Source organism: Theropithecus gelada, chromosome 15 (assembly GCF_003255815.1).
Source record: "Theropithecus gelada isolate Dixy chromosome 15, Tgel_1.0, whole genome shotgun sequence".
Classification (NCBI taxonomy): Eukaryota; Metazoa; Chordata; class Mammalia; order Primates; family Cercopithecidae; genus Theropithecus; species Theropithecus gelada.
This window is the reverse complement of record NC_037683.1, coordinates 9,605,089-9,619,922: the sequence shown is the minus strand read 5'-3', so window position 1 is coordinate 9,619,922 and position 14,834 is coordinate 9,605,089. Positions and strand designations below refer to the sequence as shown.

General features: G+C 53.0%; 1 long non-coding RNA gene across 1 annotated transcript; it reads left to right on the top strand.

Annotated features, from left to right (window-relative positions):
• Window positions 1-3,525: 3,525 nt before the first annotated feature.
• On the top strand, window positions 3,526-13,820 carry LOC112608535. The gene is made up of 4 exons (XR_003116006.1): window positions 3,526-3,591; window positions 5,490-5,614; window positions 8,835-9,141; window positions 13,565-13,820. It is a non-coding gene; the product is annotated as an uncharacterized LOC112608535 (long non-coding RNA).
• Window positions 13,821-14,834: the final 1,014 nt, after the last annotated feature.

Here is a 14,834-nt window from a genome sequence, read left to right as displayed (position 1 = left end):
GTCTTTTTTTTTTTTTTTTTTTGAGACAGAGTCTCGTTCTGTCACCTAGGCTGGAGTGCAGTGGTGCAATCTCGGCTCACTGCAACCTCTACCTCCTGGGTTCAAGTGATTCTCCTGCCTCAGCCTCCGGAGTAGCTGGGACTACAGGTGCGCACCACCATACTGAGCTAATTTTTGTATTTTTAGTAGAGACGGGGTTTCACCATGTTGGCCAGGCTGGTCTGGATCTCCTGACCTCGTGGTCCGCCTGCCTCAGCCTCCCAAAGTGCTAGGATTACAGGCGTGAGCCACCACGCTCGGCCCAAGGTTCTGTTTTTATTCAGGCATCTTAGGGCTTAGAGGTAAACTTGACCATGTCATTCCACACATAAGCCCTTCCCCGGCTCCTCACTGACCTCAGATGATGGTCCATGCTGGGAGTGGCCTCAAGGCCTTCTGGGACCTGTCATGGGCCAAGCTCTCCCACCTGGGGGCTTTCCTCCCCTTCCTCTCTCTCCTCCAGAAACACAAATTGAAACATGCCAATGTCTGTCTTCCCTCTACAGCCTCACACTTGCTGCCTCCTCTGCCTGGAACTCTCCCTCTGCTCTCACAGGGCTTCCTAAATGTCACTTCCTCCAGGAAGCCCTCCCTGATGAGTTGAGCCACTTTAGTTTGTGCTCAGGCTCACCCTGCACGTCTTGGTTGCACTCATCACTGTAATGATCTAAAACACATGTCTGCTTATGAGACCCGCATCCCACCCCCCCGTGCTGGGGCCACTCTTGGATTTTCATGCCTGTTGCCAGCACCCAGGGGAAGCTCCGGAAATGTCTGCTGGGTGAGTCATGAACACGCAACCTGTTGATCCAGGTTGGTAATCAGAGGCCGGGCCTGCCAGCAAATCACCTGACCCGGTCACCCACAGCCTGGGAAGGACTGTGGCGGCCGCCACCCAGCTCCCTCCTTCCTCCGCTTGAAGGCTCTGCCTGGAAGGAGCGAAGGGGTTAAGTGTTTCTGGCGGCCTCGTGCTGTGTCTGCTGCAGATCCCCCTTCCGGGGCTGCAGCAACCCGAGGTTGGTGAGGAATGTTTGCAATGCAGAGCTAGGAGGAGGGCGGGCTGCTGGAGGTGGGGGCCGAGGCAGGCCTGCGGCCAGGCTCCCCAGTTGAGCAATGGCCCTGCTGGTTCCTGTAACTCGGACCCCTCCCGCCTTTTCCCGCCCTGCCGGCTTCCTCCACCCCGGCTGGGCTGCCTGCCGGGCAGTGGGGGCGGCCTGCACTTGGTTGCAGAGGGAGGTGGAGGGACAGAGGCCCAGATAGCCTGGAGGTCAGGACTGAAAGAGAGGGGCTCCCTGAGAGACAGAGCAGGGGTGCAGTCGGCTCAGCCACCCTAGCCCAGAGAAGCGGGGCCCTTTCCAAGGTCACACAGCGAGACACCAGTGAATTGGGCCAAAGCTCTTGGTCTGGCCTCTTTAGTTCCCATAACTCTAGGCTGCAACTCTCACACACATCACGGAGGTCATATTGCCACTCAGCTGGGAAGCTTTGAACCACAGGGAACCCTCTCCCAACTGAAGGCAAAGCCCTCTCACCCCAGTGCCCTGGGTTGGCCTCTTCACCTAATCCCCAGGGTCTCAGAGAGGACAGTGCACCCCCTGGTCTAGGTGCACCCCCCATCCTGCCATTAACTCCCCAGCACTGCCCACTGCCCGGCCAGGTCTTGGGGACCTTGGTCACCTCTGTTCCTCGCTTCTGGGAGTATGAAGGAAATGAATGAAGGCCAAACTTGAGCTGGTTCTCGAAAACCCTCTCTCCCCTCTTCCTCGGGGTCTTTTCAAGGAAGGACCGAACCGGGCACGGTGGCTCATGCCTGTAATCTCAGCACTTTGGGAGGCTGAGGTAGGTGGATCACCTGAGATCAGGAGTTCGAGATCAGCCTGGCCAACATAGTGAAACCCCGTTTCTACTAAAAATACAAAAAATTAGCTGGGCATGGTGGCGGGTGCCTGTAATCCCAGCTATTCTGGAGGCTGAGGCAGGAGAATCGCTTGAACCCAGGAGTTGGAGGTTGCAGTGACCTGAGATCGCGCCATTGCACTCCAGCGTGGGTAACAAGAACAAAACACCATCTCAAAAAAAAAAAAAAAAAAGGACCTTCGTGAGTACCACATATTCACGTGGGCTCAGACACAAAACTCAACTCTTTCTCCACAAGCACCCTCCTCCTTTGGGGGGAAACTGTGTCCCTTGACACTATGGGATGAGCTCCTCCCTCTGCCGGCAGTATTTCCTTCCCGGGGGACCTCTGGGGAGGTGGCCTTGCAGTCAGGCACACCTGGCTTGAATCCCAGCAGCACCACCTTCAAGCTTCCTGGCTTTGCCACACCTCTCTGAGCCTCGGTTTCCTTATCTGTGCCTTGGAATTCAGAGAAGCCCCAGTCTCACTCGGCTAAGGCTCAGGGCCAGTTACCTTTTCCTGGGCCCACAGATGAATGGTCAGTTTGGGGGTATGCACCCATCCCTGCCCTGGGCTTTGCCCAAGACAGGCTGTGGGCAGCCCTCAGAGGCACCAGCGTGGCCACACCTGGCTGAAATCAGCGGGTGGTGGGAGCACACAGCAGGGACCCGGTGCCCTCTAGAACACAGCAGTTCTCGTGAAAATCAAAACACCCCATTTTACAGGTAAGGAGGCTCGGGGAGGAATGGCTTGCCACACCATGCAGATATAAAGAGGGATATTCACCCAGAAAAACATACCAATAACACCAAGGGCCCTCCTACACACTGTTCTGCCACTATTTATTGAGCACTTACTACATGCTCGGCAATGAGCCAAGTGCTTTACGAGGCTGACCTATTTCAATCCAACGACATACCTAAGAGGGAGGCGTGTGGATCCCCCTTTTTCGGAAAACAGTGAGGTTGATGCATTTGCCCAAGATCACACAGCTCATGGGGAGTGCAGCCTGACTTTGAACTCGGGCCGCCTGCCTCCAGAGCCTGTGTTCTTGGCCATCCTTCTCTGCACCTGGCTTAGAGACCCAGGCTCTGCATAGAGGGGCCCAGTGTTCTTGGGTTAGTCCCTTAAGTCCCAGAGTAGCAAAAGGGAAAGGAATTATCTTCAGTGACGGGGTGGGGGTGGGCACTCAGAGAGGGGACCCCTCTTACAGCAGGGCACACAGCCGGCTGAGCCAGGACCCACCACACTCACTCCCCGGCCCCTGGCTCCCAGTGGGTGGCTCCTCCATGGCCGGGAAGGACCCCCACGGCTGCTCCTGCAGGCAGATGGACAGACCATGGCCCCCTCCCACGGCCTGCGGGCTGTGTGGCATCGCCACCTCCTCCCGAGCAGGCTGCCTTTAAGAAACCAGAAGATTGATTTCCTGGCAGGCTCTACGCCGAGGAGCCCGTCCAAATGGTTTGCATGTCTGCATTTTTTACTGCTCCGTTTAATATGTATGCAAATGCCGGCCGGCTGCGCCCGCCGCGCGGCTGCACAGTCACACGCGGCGCCCCATTAAAGCGGCCGTCCCGGGCGCGCGCCTCATTCGAGGCGACGGGCTCCGGGCCCTGATAGATGGGGTGCGGGGACGGAGACAAATGACGGCCTTTGTAATTTCTTTCTGTCTTTTTCCGGGGGAGGGGGAACTCGCAGAGGAGATTTAAATATATGCAAAATTGTTTGTGGGCTGGGGGTGGGGCGGAAACCTGAAAGGGGCGGGGGGAGAGGAGCCGGTGTATTCCTGGTGGGAGTCGGGCTGCAGGCTGGAGGGGAGCGGGGCCCCCACAGTCACCTTCTGGCGGAGACAGCCGAGCGAGCCGCTCTGCTCCTGATAAGCAGGCCCAGTCCTCTGGGAAGCGTGGGCTTCAGCCGCAGAGAAAAGGAAAATGCTGGTTATTTTCGGCCCCGTTACACGCGGGAAGCCGGGGATGGTGGTTTTTCCCCCATCGCACCACCACTTTCTTTTCTTGGGCTTCCAGGGCTTATAACTTAATCCGTACGGTGTCATTTAAGTTTCACATTACCCCATGAGGTGGGTCTCGGGATCACACCCATTGTGCAGATGGGGAAACTGAGGTTTGAGGGCGTGAAGTCCCTTGGGGAGGGTTGCAGAGAGAGTGGGTGGGGCTTGGGTCCCTCCAGAGCGCTGTCTTTGACCCCCACGGCCCTCTGCTGTCTCTCTGGCTCTGGGCGGTGGGGTGTCCACATGCCTGCGTGTGCCCCAAATCTGTCCGGACTCGCCCCATACCATGAGCCAGTCCCCTCCTCCTGCCTGCCCCCCACGCGCGCTAGGTGACACAGGCCCACAGCCCAGCGAGCTGGGGGACTGAGCCTCACATTTTCCAAATATTGCTTAAGCCTAAAATCGGAGATGCTGGTTTTAAAGGAATCTTTCCTAATTTCTCAGGATTTTAGGCCACATGGCAGCTGGGGGCAGAAACGTTTCTGAGAGGAGGCTCCAACCTCAAGAGAGACCCACTGTGGAACAGACCACTCAGACCCACTGGAGACCCAGAGTTACACACTGATGTGTCCGTGTGTGCGCGCCTGTGTCCGTGTGTGTGCGCCTGTGTCCGCGTGTGTGCGCCTGTGTCCGTGTGTGCTTGGGTGTGTCATGTCATTGTGAGTGTGCTGGTGTGTGTGCACCAGTGGGAGTAGGGGAGTGTGTATTAGTGCGTGTGTGAGTTTCAGTGTGTATGTGTTAGTGTGTTACAGGAAAGGGGTCCTGATCCAGACCCCAAGAGAGGGTTCTTGGATTTGGCGCAAGAAGGAATTCAGGATGAGTCCACAGTGCAAAGCAAAAGCAAGTTTATAAAGAAAGTACAAGGGATTGGGCGCGGTGGCTCACGCCTGTAATCCCAGCACTCTGGGTGGCCGAGGCGGACGGATCATCTGAGGTAAGGAGTTTGAGACCATCCTGGCCAACATATAGTGAAACCCTGTCTCTACTAAAAATACAAAAAAAAAAAAAAAGAAAGAAAATTAGCTGAGTGTAGTGGCACACGCTTGTAGTCTCAGCTACTTGGGTAGCTGAGGTAGGATAATCGCTTGAATCTGGGAGGCGGAGGTTGCAGTGAGCTGAGATCATGCCACTGAGCTCCAGCCTGGGCAGAGCAAGAATCCGTCACACACAAAAAAAATAAAAATAAAAAAGAAAAATAAATAATAAAAAAGAAAAAGAAAGAAAGGATAGTGGTAAAAAGACAACTACCTCCACAGACAGAGTAGGACGTTCCCGAACGTTCCCGAACATTCCCGAAAGTAAGAGGAGGACCGCATCCATCCTAGCTACATGCTTGTATATAGGGGGAGATTTGCTCTGCTACAAGTGTTTGTGTAAAGGATTAATTTTCTTAATTACTATATTTTGCAAGAATCGATATTATTATCTTTAAAGCAAAATTAGGAATGCCTTTGTTCTCCAGATATGGGGATATCTGGACACTCCTAAGTCTGGGTCTGTTTTAGTAAACATTATTAGTTTGTTGCCTTAACCGTAAACATCTAGAGGCTCAGAATACCTACCTTTCTGGTAATGTGGCCCAGCGGGTCCCAGTCTCGTTTTCCAGCCCTCACTCAAATGGAGTCGCTCTGGTTCGAACACCTCTGACAAGGGTGTGCCTGCGTGTCAGGGTGACTATGGGGCTGTATGTACAGACGTGTCGGTGTGTACACGTGTGTGTCAGTGCGCATGTATGAATGTGTGCTGTCCTTGGCTGGCAGGCGGCTGGAGTGCGAATTTCCCTGAGGGCTTTCACTTCCCTGTGGTTCAGTCTGGGGCCTTCCCCCCTCTCCCCCAGCCCCAGAGCTGCCCCACTAGGCAGGGAAAGCCTCTGGAATGAGGGAACAGGATATGGCTTCAGGAGGCTCCCACAAGCCGGAGGCAACCCTGAGCTTTGCATAGATGGGAAGGACTTGGATTGCTGGGGCTGGGCTGGAGCCTGGGAATCCTGGGCCGGAATTGAGGGGCACAGACAGCTCTCTAGAGAAGCCCTCTGCGTGTGCATGTGTCCTTCCAGATCTGTGCATGTTGAGTCACTCGGGGAAGTGGCTCTCCTCATGTAAATGTCTTCAGGATGAAGGGAGGTCCTTCTGGTGTCTGGACTTGAGCTTCTCTGGGGGCAGAACCTGGGCTCTGGGGGCTGCTATTTGGGAAATCACCTTCCCTGCCGCCCCCTGGGCCAATGCCCTGAGGACACTGGAGGGGTCCTTGAGCCCTGGTGGGGGTAGGGTGTGTGTGTGGGAGAGAGAGCCAGAGAGTGTGTGTCTGTAAGCAGGGGTGTATGTAAATGTGTGTGAGTGAGGATGTGTATATGTGCGTTGGTGTGTGCGAGTTGTGTATGTGTGAGGTTGTGTCGGGGTGAGGGTGTGTGAGTTGGTGTGTGTGTGTGTGTGAGGTGTTGGGGGTGAGGGTGTGTGCGTGTGAATTGGTGTGTGCGAGGGTGTGTGCATGTGAGTTGGTGTGTGTGAGTTGTGTGTGTGTGAGATTGTGTTGGGTGGGGGCAAGGGTGTGTGCGTGGGTCTGTGTGAGTTGTGTATGAGGGAGGATGTGTGCATGGGAGTTGTGAGTGAGGGTGTGTGAGGGTATGTGTGTGAAAGTGTGTGGGTGTGAGTTGGTGTGTGTGAGTTGTATATGTGTGAGGTTGTGTTGGGGTGAGGGTGTGTGAGTTGGTGAGTTGTGTATGTGTGAGGGTGTGAGTGTGAGTTGGTGTGTGTGAGTTGGTGTGTATTTGAGTTAGTGTGTGTTGGTGTGTGTGAGCTGGTGTGTATTAGTGTGAGTTGTGTATGAGTTGGTGTGTGTTGGTGTGTTACTCGTGCATGTGAGTTGGTGTGCGTTAGTATGAGTTGTGTATGTGTGAGTTGGTGTGTGTGTTGGTGTGACTTGTGTATGAGTTGGTATGCGTGTGAGTTGGTGTGTATGTGAGTTGGTGTGTGAGTTATGTATGTATGAGTTGGTGTGTATGTGAGTTGATGTGTGAGTTGTGTATGTGTGAGTTGATGTGTGAGTTGTGTGTGTGTGAGTTGGTGTGTGAGTTGTGTATGTGTGAGTTGGTGTGCAAGTTGGTGTGCATGTAAGTTGGTGTGTGTGAGTTGGTGTGAGTTGTGTATGTGTGAGTTGGTGTGCGAGTTGGTGTGAGTTGGTGTGTGTTAATGTGAGCTGTGTATGTGTGAGTTGATGTGTGTTGGTGTGTGAGTGGCTTGTGTATGTGTGAGTTGATATCCGTGTGAGTTGGTGTATGTGAATTGGTGTGTATGTGAGTTGGTGTGTGAGTTGTGTGTGTGTGTGTGGGTGTACATGTGAGTTGGCATGTGAGTTGTGTATGTGTGAGTTGGTGTGCATGTGAGTTGGTGTCTGTGTGTGAGTTGGTGTGTATATGAGTTGGTGTGAGTTGTGTATGTGTGAGTTGGTGTGCAAGTTGGTGTGCATGTAAGTGTGTGTGAGTTGTGTATGTGTGAGTTGGTGTGCGTGTGAGTTGGTGTGTGTGAGTTGGTGTGTGAGTTGGTGTTAGTGTGAGTTGTGTATGCGTGAGTTGATGTGTGTTGGTGTGTGAGTGGCTTGTGTATGTTTGAGTTGCAAGTTGGTGTGCATGTAAGTTGGTGTGTGTGAGTTGTGTATGTGTGAGTTGGTGTGCGTGTGAGTTGGTGTGTGAGTTGGTGTGTGTTAGTGTGAGTTGTGTATGTGTGAGTTGATGTGTGTTGGTGTGTAAGTGAGTGGCTTGTGTATGTGTGAGTTGATATGCATGTGAATTGGTGTATGTGAATTGATGTGTATGTGAGTTGGTGTGTGAGTTGGCGTGTGAGTTGGCATGAGTTGGCGTGCATGTGAGTTGGTGTGTATGTGAGTCGGTGTGTGAGTTAGCTTGTGAGCTGGTGTGTATGTGAGTTGGTGTGTGAGTTGTGTATGTGTGCATTGGTGTGTATGTGAGTTGGTGTGTGTGTGAGTTGTGAGCGTGTGAGTTGGTGTGTATGTGAGTTGGTGCGTGAGTTGTGTATGTGTGAATTGGTGTGCGTATGAGTTGGTGTGTGTATGAGTTGTGTGTGTGTGAGGGAGGGTGTGTTTGTGGACAGGTGTGTGTGCGCCTGGACTTGCTGGGAAGGTTGGGAGGGGCACATGAACCAAGGCTCTGTGACAGGCATTTCTGAGCTCCCCTGGCAGATCTGGCTTAGAAGGAGCTGCAGGGACCAGCACTGAGGGCCCTTCTGGCTTCCCTGGCCCAGGCCTCGGCATCTTCCTGGCCTCATGTCTCTAGTCTCTGCAGTCCCCTGGGCTCTCCAGTCCCTCGGGGCTCTCCTTTGGAAGCCTGTGGAGAATGTCACCACCTCTCTCTGCCCACCCAAGTCTCCCCGGGCACGGCAGACAGGATGGCCCCTCAGGCCGGCACCTCCCAGAACCCACGTCCCCACAGTGGCCCTGGGGTCCCCTCTGGCCTCACACCTGCTCCTCTTCCTCTCTTTCAAGATTTGCCGGGTGCTGGGCCCCAGAAGCCAGACCTCCTGGCATGTCGCAGTCGTCCTCACCGCTCGCTCCCTCCCTGCAGCATTCCCCAGCCCCCGGCCCACCTGCCTCCCACGGGCTTCCTGACCCAGGCTCCCAGGCACCTGGGCCTTCCCCTCGCGGCCACCTAGCTGTGTACTTTGTTCGGCTGCCGTCACCCCCAGGAAGGCGATCCCTGTGAGAACCCAAATAGCAGGTGCCCATCTGGGACCCCCACCCCCAGGCCCAGGGGAGGTTTCCTGGTCCTCGCTGTGGCGTGGCATGGCTCATTCAACCCGGGGCTCACCCTCGGTGTCCATGAAGCCCAGCCGACGGTGACCCTAAGTCCTCCCTCGACTCGCCTGTGTTTGGGGATAGCCCATCCTTCCTGCAGGCTTTGCTTTGGTGTCACCCTGCCTGAGCTGGCCCCAACCACAGTAACAACAGTGATGCTGATGGGTGACTGCTGCCTGGAGCCTGCTCACGTGACCATGTAGAGCAAGTTCTTTCTCTGAGGACCATCTGGAATGGACGCATGCACTAACCCTCTCTGAATACACCCTCCCCATGGGGCCCTCTGAAGCATCCCGTAGAGCCAGCCCCTACCCAGAGACCCTGAGTCCAGAGAATGCGCTGGGTGGTGAGGCTGGGGACGGATGCAGAGCCCTAGGTCTCCTCCCCAGAAGTAAGTACGGGGTTTGTGTAAATTGCTTGGTCAGGAGGGTGGGACCTGGGGTCTTTACTAGGCTTCCCCCAAAGTGGGTTGAGCACGTAGTAGGTGCTCACTAAATAACTGTTGAAATAGATAAGCAAGGAGATTGGGTATGGTGACTTACACCTGAAATCCCAGCACTCTGGGAGGCTGAGGCGGGCAGAGCACCTGAGGTCAGGAGTTCAGGACCAGCCTGCCCAACAGGTTTAGTGATGAAACGCCGTCTCTACTAAAAAAAAAAAAAAAATACAATTAGCTGGGCGCAGTGGCACATGCCTGTAACCCCAGCTGCTCGGGAGGCTGAGGCAGGAGAATTGCTTGCACTTGGGAGACGAAGGTTGCGGTGAGCCAAGATCATGCCACTGCACTCCAGCCCCGGGGGCAACAGAGCACGACTCATCTCCAAAAAAAAAAAAAAAACAGAGGATGGAAGGATGGATGCAGGCATGGGTTTGGGCCACACAGTCTTGCTGGGCCTCCTGCCCATGGCCCTCCTGGGGTCCACACCCTCGCCCCCCAGCTGGCTGTGGTGCTGAGTGTCACCTGGTTGGGTCATGCCCTGACGCTGAGCAGGTTCACTGTGGCTCTCAAAGACCTTGTTGTTGGGACTGAAACACATCTGCACCTCCCCCTCAGTCCCCCGTCCCTCAGGGTGGGTGTTTATTCCCAAGCAAGGGGTCACCCAGAGAGCAGCCCGAAACCTCCCTTGAGTCCTGAGGAAGGGGCAGCCAGAGGCTGGTCTGGGAGGAGGTGCAGCAGGCGTTGGGAGCAGCCACTCCAAGTTCAGTGACCATGTTTGTCTGAGCTGAAAAATGAGGACACAGGATGTAGCTGAGGGCTTTCTCAGGTTGGTTCATTTAATGAAGGGGAAAAAAGCCTTCCAAAGGTATGAAAGTTAAAGCTTATTTAGTTATGTGGGGAATAGCTTGTTTTTGTGGAAGGAACCTGAGTTTCCAAAACCAGGGTTTTTCTGGGAAGGAATAATTCCAGTTGGCTAATATTTGGGGGGCACCTGGACCAACCTTGTCTTTAGTGGGAAGCAAAGCAGGCGTGATCCTGGCCTCACAGAGCAACATAGGGAGACCGACAATCTTCCAATAATTTCACAGTTCAGTGGCCTTTTAGGAGGTAGCTGATGAAGCGGGGGAGCAGGATGGGGTCGGGGAAGCACATTCCAGGCGGGGAACAGCATATGCAAAGGCCTCGTGGCTGGAGGGAGAACTTTGAGTTTGAGGGACAGGAGGGCAGCCCCGAATGTGATGAGCGACAGGGAGAGGAGGATGGCGATGTGGGCAGAGGTCAGTCCGGGCGGTGGCCAGCAGCCATGAGAGTGTGATGGGCTCTCTCTGGCAAGCAGTGGGAGCCATGGATGGTTGGACACAGGCGTGACCTGGTCATCCTGGTGGATATTGATGGTGATGAGGAGAAGGATGGTGTTGATAATCGTAGGAGGCACTGAGTACTTACCACGTGCCAAGCACCATTTCACAGATCGAAGTGAGGGCTGGGGAGGTGAAGTGACTTATCCAGGTCACACCACTGGCAAATGGCAGAAATGGGACTCAGACCGCATCTGTCTGGCCACACAGTCCACACGCTCGTCCTGCATGTCCTGTACACACTGTACACAGAGCTGCCCTTTGTCTGGATGCGGAAGCTGAGGGACGTGCAGACGACCCTGTCACCTGCCTCCCTGTGGCGCTGACTCCTCTCCGCTCTGGGTTCCAGGCTGGGTGGCATTGCAGGTCACAGGGTTGGCTGGAGCTGGAAAAGCCCAGCTCAGTTCCTGCTGAGGCCCAGCAGGGGAAGTAGAGGTTGCAACATCAGCGGAGGCTGAGGTTCCGGAGAAGTTGGGCCCCCAGTGTGTTCACTGGGGCACAGGTCACGCCACAGCCGCAGCCACACTAGCTTGTTTGGGGGTCGAGGACTCCCACAACATCCCCGGGAGGAGGGTGGCACTGGGACCTTCATTTCTTCATTTCCTCCTGCGGAAGCAGAACCAGGTGACTGCGCTGCTGTAGACCCACCAGCGGCTTTGAAAAAACCCTTATCAGGCCGGGCGAGGTGGCTCATGACTGTAATTCCAGCACTTTGGGAGGCTAAGGCAGGCAGATCACTTGAGGTCAGGAGTTCAAGACCAGCCTGGTCAACAGGGTGAAACCCTATCTCTACCCAAAATACAAAAACTAGTCAGGTGTGGTGGCAGGCATCTGTAATCCCACTACTCGGGAGGCCGAGGCAGGAGAATCGCTTGAACCTGGGAGGCGGAGGTTGCAGCGAACCAAGATTGTGCCACTGCACTCCAGCCTGGGAGACACAGTAAGACTCTGTCTCAAAAAAAAAAAAAAAAAAAAAAAAAAAGAAAAAGAAAAAGAAAAGAGAAAAGAAAAAGCTCTTATCCCCTCATTAATCATTAGGGAAATGCAGATGGAAACCTGGACGAGATGTCCCCTCCACCCATGAGCATGGCTACCATCAGGAACCAGAAAGAACAAGGGCTGGTGGGGAGGAGATAGATAAACTGGATCTCTCGAGCATTGTTGTGGGAATGAAAATGGTGCAGCCGCCGTGGAAAACAGCATGGCAGTTCCTCATAAAAAGTAAAAATAGAATTACCATATGATCTAGCGTTTCCACTTCTGGGTATGTACCCAAATGCATTGAAAGCAAGGCCTCGAAGACATATTCATGCTCCCATCTTCATAGCAACATCACTCAGAATAGCCAGAAGGTGGAAGCAACTCAAGTGTCCTTGAATGCGGGAATAAACAAAATTTGATACGTACGTACAATGGAATATTATTTAGCCATAAAAAGGAAAGTCTGACACACGCTATAACATGGATGAACCTTGAAGACATTGTGCTAAGTAAAATAGCCTGTCACAAAAGGACAAATACAATAGGATTCCACTTATGGGAGGCTCTAAAGACGTCACATTCGTAGACAGAGAGTGGAATGGTGATGTCCAGGAAGGAGGAGTTAGTATTTCACGGGTTCAGAGTTTAAGTTTTACAGGATGAAAAGAGTTCCTTGGGTGGATGGTGGTGACAGTTGCACAATAGCGTGAATGTTTTTAACACTACCGAACTATACACTTAAAAATGGTTAAGATGGCACATTTTATGTGTATTTTAAAAACTTTTTATTCCCAGTTCTCCTATGTTATTGACAGTTGGCTTTCTTTTTTTTTTTTTTTTTTCATTTTTCTTTTTCGAGACAGGGTCTCCCTCTGTCACTCAGGCTGAAGTGTTGTAGAACGACCGCGGCTCACTGCAGCCCTGAACTCCTGGGCTCAAGCAATCCTCCCACCTCAGCCTCCGGAGTAGCTACCACATCCAGCTAGTTTTTCACTTGTTTGTGGACGTAGGGTCTCATTATGTTGCTCAGGCTGGTCTAGAACTCCTGGCCTCAAGCCATTCTCCTGTCTGGGCCTCCCAAAGCGCTGGGATTACAGGTGTGAACCAACTCCTGGCCTTAAGTTACTTGCTTTTGTGAGAAATAAAAATACCAGACGGTAATTGGCATTAGAGCAGTCAAGAATCTCAGACGCTAGTGTTCCTGGACAAGTACCCTTGCCTCTCTGAGGCTCAGTTTCCTCATGGGGAGATGGGGTCGTGATGGCACCTCCCTCCTGGAGCCACTGTGAGGGTCCATGATGCCTCCAAGGTACTCTGCCTAGCGGCCAATGTGCAGTGAGCACCCAGCCACCCCTAGGACTGGCAGGTCTTCCTTGAGCCTTTGGGGTTTGGGATTTAAGCAGCATAGGCCTTAGTCAGAGGAGAAAAAAATACCTTACCTCACCATCCACATGGGGAAACAGGGGCCTGGAAAGTCAAAGGACTTGCCAAGGTCTCTCAGCATCTCCTGAACTGGAATGTGGTTTTCCAAGAGTCCCCTCAGATCCTGGGCCAGGCTTCACCGGTGCCTGGGTGTGCAGCTGTATTGGTCAGCAGGGCTCCCTCTGCTGTGATAACAAATGAACCCCACATCTGAGCACCTTAAAACGGTCAGTTTGTTTCGCATCCAGCAAAGTCTGCTATGTGTCCAGGCAGTTCTTTTATTTTTTTGGGGACAAGAGTCTCTCTGTGTTGCCCAGGCTGGAGTGCAGTGGTGCAATCTCAGCTCACTGCAGCCTCCGCCTCCCGGGTTCAAGCGATTCCTCTGCCTCAACCTCCCAAGTAGCTTGTATTGTAGACATGCACCACCACCCCCAGCTAATTTTTTTTGGTATATATATACATATATATACACACACAAACATATATATACACATATATATACACACACATACATATATGTATACATATACACATATATATACACACACATATATACACATGCACACACAAATTTTTTAAAAGTATATTTATTATTATTATTATTATTTTTGTAGAGACCATGTTTTGCCATGTTGGCCAGGCTGGTCTTGAACTCTTGACCTCAAGTGATCCACCTGCCTTGGCCTCCCAAAGTGCAGGGATTATATAGGTGTGAGCCACCACACCCAGCCTCAGGAAGGAATTTTTAACAGCCGAATCCTCTTCCACTGTGCACTGTTCACGTTCATCGTCAGTTCCCCTGGATGGGTGTTTAAGGCATTTCCAAAGTTCTGATATTAAAAACATGGATGCAGTGAGTTTCTTTCTGCATTTCCCCTTGTTGCCGTGTGAATGTGTCTGTGGTATAAATTCCTAAAAATGGAATCGCTTGGTCAAAGGGTGGATGTATTTAGCAACCTGATGGCTTTCCAGGAGGCAGGTGCTGCCTCCTGGTCACGAGAAGCTTTTAAGAAGAGCTACTGATGGAACCCAAGTTGGAGTCCCAGAGACCAGGGTGAGTTTTCTGTCCCAGGGGGTTTTCAGATGGGACACTGGGGAGGAGAAGCAGAAACAGGGGCTGCTCTGCCCATCTGAACTCTATGATCCCAGTACTAATACTGGTAGCTGTGCCATCCCCAGTATACAGACAGCACCGTGCTCTAGGGAGGGTGAGTCATTGGCCCCCAGCTGCCCAGCAAGCAGCATGTGACCCCCCAGTTCCTAGCCAGGCCTGAGTCCTCTTGGGTTCGGAGATCCCAGCCCCCTGCTGTGATCCTCAGGGGTCCCTTCTTGACTGGCGTCTCCCAGAGGCACTTGTGTCCCCCAGAGCTTGCTCTCCGCAAGTTTCAGAAACTCACCGCCGCTTCTGGAGACTCCACTGGGTCTAGCTCTCGGCTGCTCTGGTTGCGCAACCACCGCCTGCACGGTTTTTCTTTTGTGATTTTCACATCTGCCTCATCTTTCTGCAAGAGCATCTTGGTATTTATACGATTTTTGTCTTGATTTTAAAATCTTCAGCCGGGCACGGTGGCTCACACCTGTAATCCCAACACCGAGGCAGGTGGATCACGAGGTCAGGAGTTCAAGACCAGCCTGGCTAAGATGGTGAAACCCCGTCTCTACTAAAAATACAAAAATTAGCCTGGTGTGTGGTGGCAGGCGCCTGTAATCCCAGCTACTCGGGAGGCTGAGGCAGGGAATTGCTTGAACCCGGGAGGCGGAGGTTGCAGTGAGCTGAGGTTGCACCACAGAGCTCCAGCCTGGGCAACAGAGCGAGACTCCAGCTCAAAAAAAAAAAAAATCTTTCTTGGTTGGGCAATGTCAGTATTGTTTCTGAAAAAACAA